The sequence below is a fragment of the Lacerta agilis genome, chromosome 16 (assembly GCF_009819535.1).
Source record: "Lacerta agilis isolate rLacAgi1 chromosome 16, rLacAgi1.pri, whole genome shotgun sequence".
Lineage (NCBI taxonomy): Eukaryota > Metazoa > Chordata > Lepidosauria > Squamata > Lacertidae > Lacerta > Lacerta agilis.
The window spans coordinates 3,012,557-3,023,160 of record NC_046327.1 but is presented as its reverse complement, the minus strand read 5'-3'; the positions used below and the strand labels follow the sequence as shown (position 1 = coordinate 3,023,160).

Here is a 10,604-nt window from a genome sequence, read left to right as displayed (position 1 = left end):
AATAATAAAATCACCACACCCACCATTAGCATTAGTATTATGCAATAGTTCGTCCCTAATTTCATCGGATAAATGTTGGAAGCCATGGAGTTATGTGACCCCCCTGAGCCAAGGCAATAAATAACTACACAACCTTTAGAAGACATCTTGAAGGCAGTCCTGAATAGGAAAGTTTAATGTTTTATTATGTTTTTTATATATATTGGAAACCACCCAGAGTGGCTGGGATAACTCAGTCAGATGGGTGAGGTATAAATAGTCTTCTTCTTCTCCTCCTTCTTCTATAGGACCTCCCTGTTTACATCTGAGAAATGTTAGTGGGTATGATACTGCATGGGTGTCCAGACTCATGCAGCATTTCAAATTTGTGAGGCAAGCCCCTCTAGAACATCTCCATGCCCCACTCAGGATGGGGGAAAATGTAGCTAGACTAGGATGTATATTAAGGTTATAACATTGCTCACAACCTCATGTTCCTGTAGCTTGGTTAGATGAACTTTTGCCTAAAAACAAAGGAATGAACCATCATTTCCAAATCTTTCGGGGGGGGGGGGGGGAAACTTCACCCCGAAATCAATAAATCAAAATTTTGTACAGTATATGCAACTGTATAATGTATTATGTAATATAGAGCTTGCACATTTTCTAATACTTGTACAATGTTTCGTACGCCGTACACCGCTTGTTGATGCTGAGGATAAATTGAGGTTGCCGTTTGTCTTAGTTTCTGAGGCAAGCATCATTAAATCCAATCACATGGATGGCACATTCCTTCTATATACCAATGTTTGGATTTTTCTAAAACATTCTAAACAGTTTAATAATAATAATAATAATTTGTACCCCACCATCTGGCTGGGTTTACCCAGCCACTCTGGGCGGATTCCAGCAAAATATTAAAAATACAATGATTCATCAAATATTAAATTCATCAAATATTTTAGGAACTTCCAGGCAGCTGTAAAAGTTCTGAATAGTTCCCTAAAGTTTTTAAAAGTGAAAATACTTATGAGTAGTAATGTTATATGTATAGAATGAGTCTGCCTTTTCATTTTGGGGTGACCCTTTTCCACAACTGAGGAGAATTAACCTTTTCAGTGTTTCTAAGCAAAAGTTCATTCCTTTTTGATACAGGAAACCAGACTTTTTTTTTGGAAAAAAGTCAAAAAGTTATAATCCTAGTGTATTTATGTGGATATACTTTATCCAGCAGGTAAGGCAGAGTTTTCCAAACTTTTCACATTTTTGACAGACTTTTTAGACACGCACCATTGTGCGACACAGGAATCCTACAAGCCAACTGGAGGTTATAAACTAACCCCTTATAAGAGATGTGGACACAGACACAAATTGTAATAACGAAATGTGTGGGGGCACACCTAGTAACACCGTTTGGAAAGCTCTGAGGTAAGGAATTGTTCAAGAGGGAGGAAGTTAAAAACACCACAGAAAACAGGAGGGGAAGTCGAAAAAGAACCAAAGGAAAAGTTATGATGTTTTGGAGTGTATATGTGAAAGTTTTTGAAATTTAATAGAATATAGCAACTTTTTTTCCAAATCCCTCTCAGGGTAAATTGGGCTTATTTCCAAACAGAACACCAAAAAAATATTCTGTCACAAGCGTCTCTTCAGAAGCTGCGAAAGCGCAGGCTGAGGAGACGCACAGGAAAAAGAGCGGGCGTCTGAGGCGCGAAAACTTGCGCATGCGCTGTAGTGACGCAGGGACACAAAAAAAGAGAAAACCCCTCCCCCTCCCCCTTCCGCTCCCCCCTCATCCCCGCTCAGCAGCCGTTAAACGGGCGATACGGGACGCGGCGTGCTTTTTCCTGTGGTTCCTATCGTCGCCCGCCCTGCCTCCCTCCCGCTCACATTTCGAAAGCAAGCAAAAGTGGGCAGAAGAAGGACGCGAGAGGGAGGCGGGACGACGACGACGAGGAGGCGGGGCTTCGGCGGAGCCCTTCGTCTCATTGGTTCGCAGGCGCGCTTTCGATTTTCAGTGGCGCGCGAGGCGAAGGTTCAGCGTTATAGCCTCTCCCCCCCCCCCAACTGCCGCTCACCCCCCTCAGGAAGGGTTTCCTCTCAGCATGGCTTCTTCTTCTTCTTCTTCCAAAGGGGGGAGGAAGAGTCCGGCTCCCGGCGCGTCAGCAGCATCGCGGGTCTTGGCCCTGGAGGAAGAAGTGCGGGGCCTGACGGAGGAGCTGAGCCAGTGCCAGGTGAGTACCGGGGCGGAGGAGGGGAAGGGGCGCAGCAGGGCCTCGGGGGCCGGGGGAGAGGAGGGCCTCCCTCACTCCGCAAGACCCATCAGCCACTCGGGAGGGAGGCAGGCAGGCAGCAGGGGGAAATATCGCAGTTCTGTGGGGAGTGGGGAGGGGACCCCCAGAGGTCATCCAGTCCAACCCCCGCTCCCCGACCAGGCAAGAGTCTCAGCTAAAGCATCCCTGATAGAGGGACACCCAACCTCTGCTTAAAAACCTCCAAGGAAGGAGAGTCACGGGATCATAGCGTTCTGGAGTGGGGAGGGGACCCCCAGGGGTCATCCAGTCCAACCCCCCCTACCAGGCAGGAATCTCAGCTAAAGCATCCCTGACCGACGGCTCTCCAACCTTTGAATTTGTTCATTCCAGACTGGAGTATATATGATGATAACAATAACAACAACAACAACAACAACAATTTATTATTTATACTGCGCCCATCTAGCTGGGTTTCCCCAGACACTCTGGGCAGCTCTCAGCAGAATTAAAAGCACAATAAAACATCAAACATTAAAAAACTTCCCCATACAAGGCTGCCTTCAGGTGTCTTCTAAAAGTCAGATAGTTGTTTATTTGCTTGACATCAGATGGGAGGACGTTCCACAGGGCAGGCGCCACTACCAAGAAGGCCCTCTGCCTGGTCATAGAATTTATGAGTCCTATTATGGTAGATAGAGTGAGTAAGAGATTTATGATAACGTAAGCAATGGTAGATTAAAGAAGTATAATATTAAGATATAACTCTGAATGCCATGTGGAAGGTCTGAGGGAAGTCACGGCTATGATAGCCAAAACTGAAAAATGAATGTGAATGCATATTTTATTTTTTTGTAGTAATCTAGTGTAAAACAATAAAAAAATTTTTTTTAAAAAAAAGAATAATAAAAAAAGAATTTATGAGTCCTAGAATTGTAGAGTGGGCAAGGCTACCCAGAGGTCATCTAGTCTAACCCCCCATACCAGGCAGGAATCTCAGCTAAAGCATCCCTGACTGACTGCTCTCCAACCTTTGAATTTGTTCGTTCCAGACTGGAGTATATATGATAACAACAACAACAACAATAACAATTTATTACTTATACCCCACCCATCTGGCAGCTCCCAGCAGAATTAAAAGCACAATAAAACATCAGACATTAAAAAGCTTCCCAATACAGGGCTGCCTTCAGGTGTTTTCTAAAAGTCAGATACTGTAGTTGTTTATTTCCTTGACATCTGGTGGGAGGGTGCCACTACCGAGAAGGCCCTCTGCCTGGTCCTAGAATTTATGAGTCCTAGAATTGTAGAGTGGGGAGGGCCCCCCAGGGATCATCCAACCCAACCCCCTGCAGTGCAATAATCTTTCACTCCTTGTGGGGCTCAAACCCTGGGAATGCCCCATCAGGCATGCCGTACATTGCCGTAGGAGGCACAAGCTGAAGTGGTATCAGTTGTGACCAGAGACACAAAAAGTGAATACAGAGCAAATACAGTGGAACCTTGGGTTACGTACTGTCCTCCTTACAAATGCTTCGGGTAACGAGCTCCTCTAACTCGGAAGTAGATGCTCCTGGTAGTGAACTTTGCCCCGGGATGCAAGTGGAAGTCGCGTGGCGGCAGCGGGAGGCCCCATTAGCGAAAGCGCGCCTCAGTTTAAGAACAGTTTCGGGTTAAGAACGAACCTCCAGAACGAATTAAGTTCATAACTGAAGGTACCACTGTAGTCCCTGATGACTCAGGCAAGTACCTGTAAGCCAAGCTACACACTATAAGGAAGGGAAACAAGAAGTAGTTATTGTAACGGCTTCTTTCTTTGTTAGGGCCTTACGATTTTTCATATGAAAGTTGAGAAGCCTGCCATAAATACATTTTGGTCTGCAGCTTTGGTTCTAGTGCTTGAGAAAATCCAGTACCGAGGCAAATTCCCATGCAGTCTTGTTGACTCCCCTGCATATGAACGTTACAAAAGGCTTGTTCGCACATTACTCCGAACACAGGTGCCGTGTTCTACACTTGCACTTGTGTGCAAGTGTCTTCTGACTGATTTGTACACCACCACTGTTGCATACACAGATACTCCACCACTTGGTGAATGTTACATGTGAATGCTGCTAGAGCAACTTGAAAAAGTTAAATATTATTAAATACACATATCACAGGTATGGAACCTCATTAGTAAGTATTGATGATGGAACAACAGGTTAGCTTAGGGGGTGCATGGCAGGCAGGTGGCACACGTGACTTGCTCCTCCACCTTTTCACCGCTGCTCCCTGCACCTGCCATCTCACTCAGCCTAATGTTAGCTTCCTGATACGAATATGTGATACCACTTGCATATTGCAAGTGTACATAAGCGTAACTGTGACCACTGCTAGCTCTGCATGATTGTTTGAATTCCACACTTTATTTTAGCGGTGTATGTAAAATGCCTTCTGTGTACGCTGATATTCTGTGTGACATTGCTGCCTATGACATCCTGGTACTGCAAGTCAGTAATAACTCCTTTGGTGGGTGAAGTAGAAATCCTAGCTGGTCAAACATATTCTCAAAGGGCAGCTAGATGCATCTAAGAATCTCAAATGCAGTGTTTGATGATGATCATCCCCTATTTTATTTCATAGGCAGAGGTCACCTTTCTCTGAACATGCAGCTTCTGCTTTAAGCTATCGTGACTAATAGCCATTGATGCATCTGTGAATTTAAAAAGCCAATCTTGTGGCTATTGCTTCATTGTGTGTCATTGAATTCCTTACATTATTTATGCATTGCATGAAGTCTTTTGTGTTTGTGTTCCCTGAATCTGCTGCCCATCAGTTTTACTAGGGGATCCTAAGGCCTACTAGTGCGAGAGGAAATATTTCTATTCACTCTCTGATTTTTTAAAATGGTAATTGCGTGTTCAGGTTAGTTTCAGTTTAAACGCTAACCATAAAACAGAGCCATCCTATATATTTGTACTGTATCCTCCTGCCTGCCTGCCTGCCTGCCTGCCTCTCTGTATGTGATTCAGTGGCAGTTGCTGCACAGCATCCAAAGCCCTGCCCAGTTACTTCCCCTCTGTTTCTCCTCCTTTTTCCCAATTGCCACCAATACAAGGAAAATTAACTATGTCAGCTCCTGGCCTGATCTGTGGATGTTTCAAGATAATGTTGGGTCTTTGGATCCTCTGAATCTTAGGCTTCCTTGCCTTGACCTTCCCTACTACCTGTAGAAGTCCACTAGTGGCACATCCTCTCTCACGGCACAGTGGCATTTATGCCGCTCCGCTCAGCTGGCCTCATAGAATTGTAGAGTTGGAAGGGACCCCAAGGGTCATCTGGTTCAACCCCTGCAATGCAGGAATCCTGCTCACAGCTGTCCCTGGGTGGGCTCAAACCAGCAACCTTCTGGTTAACAGCCAGACACACTGACCCATTGTGCCACTGGTGACTCCTTCATCTAAGTCTTTTTTGGGGGTATATTTTCTGACAGCATTGTGATTCTTGGTTTATTTTCAACCCTTATCCTAATAATTCATAATGCTCTATTTACTTGCCCCTTTCGGTGAGCTTTCTGCTATGCCCTTAAAGACCTACCTTCTGGGTATGCACAGCCACCAGAATTTATGTGCATCGCTTTTTGCACTTATGTTTTTCAGTCTTATTTGCCATTCTGTTGGCCAATCCAGCAGTTTGGAGAAATCCTTTTTCAAACTTTCCAGTATCTGCACTACCCTGAATAATTGGTGTCATCGGCAAACCTGGCTACTTTACTGTTCTCCCTTGACTCCAGATCATTTATGAATAAGTTAAATAGCACCAGTCCCAATGCAGATCCTTAGGGGACCCCCTGTTTTCTACGAATTTATCTGGGACAGATGTTAGGCTGACTGGTCTATAATTATGTGGATCCCCCCTGGATCCTTTTTTAAAAATTGATGCTGCATTGGCTACCTTCCAGTCCTTTTCTAAGAAGATTTATTTTAGTGATAAGTTGCATATTTTTGTTAAAAGATCAGCAGTTTCACATATGAGCTCTTTAGGAACTCTTGGGTGAATGCCATCCAGCCCTGGTGACTTATTTTTAACTTGTCATTTAGTTCTAAACCAGCATCCTTTGTCACCTCCGATTGACACAGTTCATTGGAGTGGTTGTTCAAAAGTAGGAATCTCTTCCAGCATCTTCAGTAAGGACTGATGAAAATAATTCATTGAGCTCTGACTTGCAGATAAGACCATAAGAGATACAATGCTGTCTCCTTCAAATAATTTAAATTAGTAATTTTTGGCATGCTACTTGCCGTGATTCTGGTTTAGAAAAGCTGCTGCATGGTTGCTTGAAGGATATACTTACCGTATTCTTCACAGGCAACTAGATGAGTGTATATGTGCAAACATGTGATTTACCTTTCTATAATTTCCCTGATTTTTTAACTCCTGATATTGTACCTTTGTCTTCTTGTAACTGGTATACTGGAAAGCAACCAGTGATAGAACATACGCTTTGGATGCAGAAGTTCCTAGCTTCATGCCCATCATCTCCAGTTAAAGGATCTCAAGAAGCAAGTCCTGTTCCTGTAGTTCCTGTAGCTGACTGTCAGAATAGACAATACTTGGCTAGACAGATCCAACAGTCTTCAGATGTTCAGGGTTTACATGCTTCTGATCTACTCAAGTATTTATTATTCATTTTTAAAATATGTGTCATGTATCTTAAGGCTGCAACCCTATACAGTGGTACCTTGGTTTACGAACTTAATCCATTCCGGAAGTCTGTTCTTAAACCAAAGCGTTCTTAAACCAAGGCGTGCTTTCCCATAGCAGTGGGGGACTCAATTTACAAATGGAACACACTCAACAGGAAGCGGAACATGTTCTGCTTCCAAGGCAAAGTTCACAAACCAAAACACCTACTTCTGGGTTTGCAGCATTCTTAATCCAAATTGTTCATAAACTAAGCTGTTCTTAAACCAAGGTACCACTGTGCACACGTGTTTAGGGGCATACTTTTATTAGGCCAACCTGGCACTGGCACCATGCTCTTGTGGGTGTCATGTGACTTGCATAGGTGCACGGCCCTGAAAATGCGTGGCCCTCTTTTGCGTTGGGACATGTTGGAGGATATGGTGACACCATTTACATAACAAAAACTACCATAGAAATATCAGCATTTTCAAAAGTAAGAGGTCCATGGCTTGGCTTTTTGAAAAGTGGGACCATTGGGCTAGTTACTAGTACATTACCAGTAGCCTTCAAAAAAGTGCATTATGGATTAAATACAAACAAATTGACCCTTATGTTCAGGCTCTGTACAATGATGAATATTCAGCTATCCCCTGAAACATGCATGTTCTCTTTCTGAAACAGCTGAACATCCAGCCTGAACCCACTGGGAGTGTTATTTGTCTTTGATGCTACATGTTTGCAAATGCAAGCTTTAAAAATATAGAAACTTTGATACAAAATTGATGTCAACAAGGACCACCTCAGCAGTGAGATCATAAACGCTTCAGTGCTCATAATTCTTTAACATTTTTATGAAAAGCTAGTTGAAATTTGAAGTAGTTTATTCTATCTGTACACCATTGTCACTTGCCAAACTGTGGCAAAGCACCTGCAATATTTTTCTTAATTCCTCTTCTCCTAAAATACAGATACATACAACATGATTATTGGTTTTGAATAGTTTTCATTTGGTTAGGGCCAGGGTCCTTGGAGTTGAAAGCTACTTTTTTACCATGACTGCTCCTCCTATTTCCTTTTTCTTCTTCTTCTGAGTATTTCAGATATTTTCAGTATGTTGTCAAGACCTGTGGAATATTGTCATTTGTCACTTCCAAGCGCATTCAAGGAATTATATGCTCGGAAGGGTGCGGGACAGAAGTGGCTTTCTCTAACACTTGTGAGGAAAGGGTCAATCACAAAGTATTAACCTGACTTTCTGATATTGATGGCATGAATTTTGTCTTTAAATTCCACCTTTCCTCCAAGGAGCACAAGTTGGCATACACAGTGTGATACCCGGTCCCCAATTTTATTCTTGAATAAATTCTGTGAAGTGTTAAACCAAGCTTATTTTCTGAGTTTCTAATCCTATTATTATAAGGTAATGATGAGCGATGGGCATTCCATTCTCTCTCTTCCTATTGATGCTTTCTCCCCCATCCAGAAAATACCCCAATGCTCTAGAGCAGAATTTGGGTGCTGCAAGAGGGAAAAAGGAAAAGGAAGCCCTGTTTGAGCAGAAGTTTGTTGTGCAATTGGATTGTTCAGTCGTTCAGTCGTGTCCGACATCTTCGCCCATCATTTAGCACAATCTAAGTACGTTATGCTTGTAGCCCAAGGGATTGTTTCACATAGTTCCTAAAGTGATCATTGACTTTGACCCTAGGTTTTGCAGCTATGGTGGATTGAGATCTATGAGGCTTATCAGTGGTTCTGTCAGTGGCTTATCACCAAAGCTGTGACTCACTATAGATCTTAATGCAGATTTTCTGCCTCTTGAATTAGTTGTCTGATAAATGATGTTCCGACACTGCAGCGAGCTACAGAGTGCTTAACAGTTAAATTTTCTCTATTTAGCCACATCAACTCTCAAAAGAATGTGCCAAGTATATATGTTTGGCTAGGCTATCTGTATCTTGGGATTTCACAGAAATTCTACATTGAAAACAGCATTGAAATTTACAGACAGATGAACACTATGCAAATGCTGAGCATCATTAGGAAGCAAGGAACAATAAAAGATTCCCATCAGTCCGATGGATGTTCTGACCGTTAGAATGCACTCCATTCCCTGAGCTAGTGATCAAATGTAGAAATCCTGATTTCTCAAATTTTGCTCACCTAGAAGATAGCTGTGTTAACCCACAGGGATGTATGTAGTTTTGGTATTCTATGTATTTTTTTTACTAGGTTTCATTTGTGCACTGTGATTGTAACTCATTGAGGGTACAATCCACATCTTTATTCAAAAACTTATATCCTATCTTAATGGCTAAAGTGAGCTCTCAAGAAAATAGAAAACAAAATGACAACCCCAAAACATATCCCAGTAAGTGCCCAGCTAATAGCTAGCAGACCTAAGATATGGGCAAGCCCCGCCAGTGTGTGGAAGCACCAGGGCAACATTGGTTAATTTTAACTATGATTTTTTTTTTGGAGGGGCGGAACAACCTCAAACCATGGTGTAACATATTTCTCTAAGCTATAGTAGAGACTTAGCATAGTTTTGATCCGGACATGACAATAATCCACTGTTAATTCACAACAGAGGTGAAAGCATCCCATAAGCTTCTGGTTGGCCACTTTTGAGAATAAATGGATTAAATGGGCCTATGGCCTGATCCAGCAGGGCACTCCTTATGTTCTGGTGTCCTTGCTGCTGTTCCAAAGGAGGAGAGGAGATGGGGAAGTGAATGAATGTGAGCCTTGTGCAGATAAACTACAAACTATGGCTTAGTGTTTTGTCCAAACCAAATCAAAACACAGGCCACTTCCCACTTACACAGGGGTTAAGTTCTGGGCCCCCACACACATAAGTGAAATTGCGTAAAGTTGGGAGCACCCTCTAAACTTGTTTTAAATGCCCTTTCTGCCACACTTTCTTCAGTCCATATCAAAAATACTGTATCCAAAAATATGTGCAACTAGAATTGGAGCTCTGGGGCCGGCAGAAGTGTGGAAGATGCGTGGGAAAGCAGTTGCTCCTGCTGCTGCACTACCCTGCACATCATCTGTTAGGCAGGGAGGCTGAGCAGCATAAACAAGCCCCCCTGTGCCTCTGGTCTCTTTGGGGCTTCATCTGCCCTAACTAATGTCCTCTTTGGGCTCCAGGGAGGGTCTTCTCATGAGCTACGAGGACTCTCCTCTCTCCCACCATTTCCAGGTTTGAAGTATTTCCTGATGCCGTGCATATACACGGTCACAAGTGAGTAGAACATGCATCAGTGGGAGGGTGGCTGTATAAGAATAGCCCGTGGCCCACCCAGTCCAGCAACAAGTTCTCATGGTGTTGAACCAGGTGCCCACAGGAGGCCCGTAAGCAGGGCCTAAGCTCAACAGCATACTCCCCTTGCTTGATTTCCAACCACTGGTATTCAGAAGTATAGGCATCATGGTCAGTAGCTATGGATAGCCTTATTCTCCACAAACTATCCCGAGCCTTGTTGAGCATATATTCCACTCCCTCGCTCATCTATTTTTCTAACAAGAACCAGTCTGAAAGATGTATTTGCTTGTGGCCCTGAGCATTTACTTGAAGCTTCATAGACTTAAGAATGGAAGATTTACATGAACTGAAATGTGCTTCTCAGCTCTTTCACAGGTGGCTTGTTTCAATTGTTTGTGTATTTTTTCAAATGTTCATCAGTTTCTTTCACTCAGTGAGGC

General features: G+C 43.2%; 1 protein-coding gene across 2 annotated transcripts in view; it reads left to right on the top strand.

Moving 5' to 3' along the window:
• Window positions 1-2,103: 2,103 nt before the first annotated feature.
• CNTLN (centlein) overlaps window positions 2,104-10,604 on the top strand; it is a 160,097-nt gene continuing 151,596 nt past the window's right edge. For both annotated transcript variants that reach the window (XM_033173714.1, XM_033173713.1), the window contains exon 1: window positions 2,104-2,213. The gene's annotated coding sequence lies outside the window, so the exon portion shown is untranslated. The remainder of the gene's footprint in view (window positions 2,214-10,604) is intronic.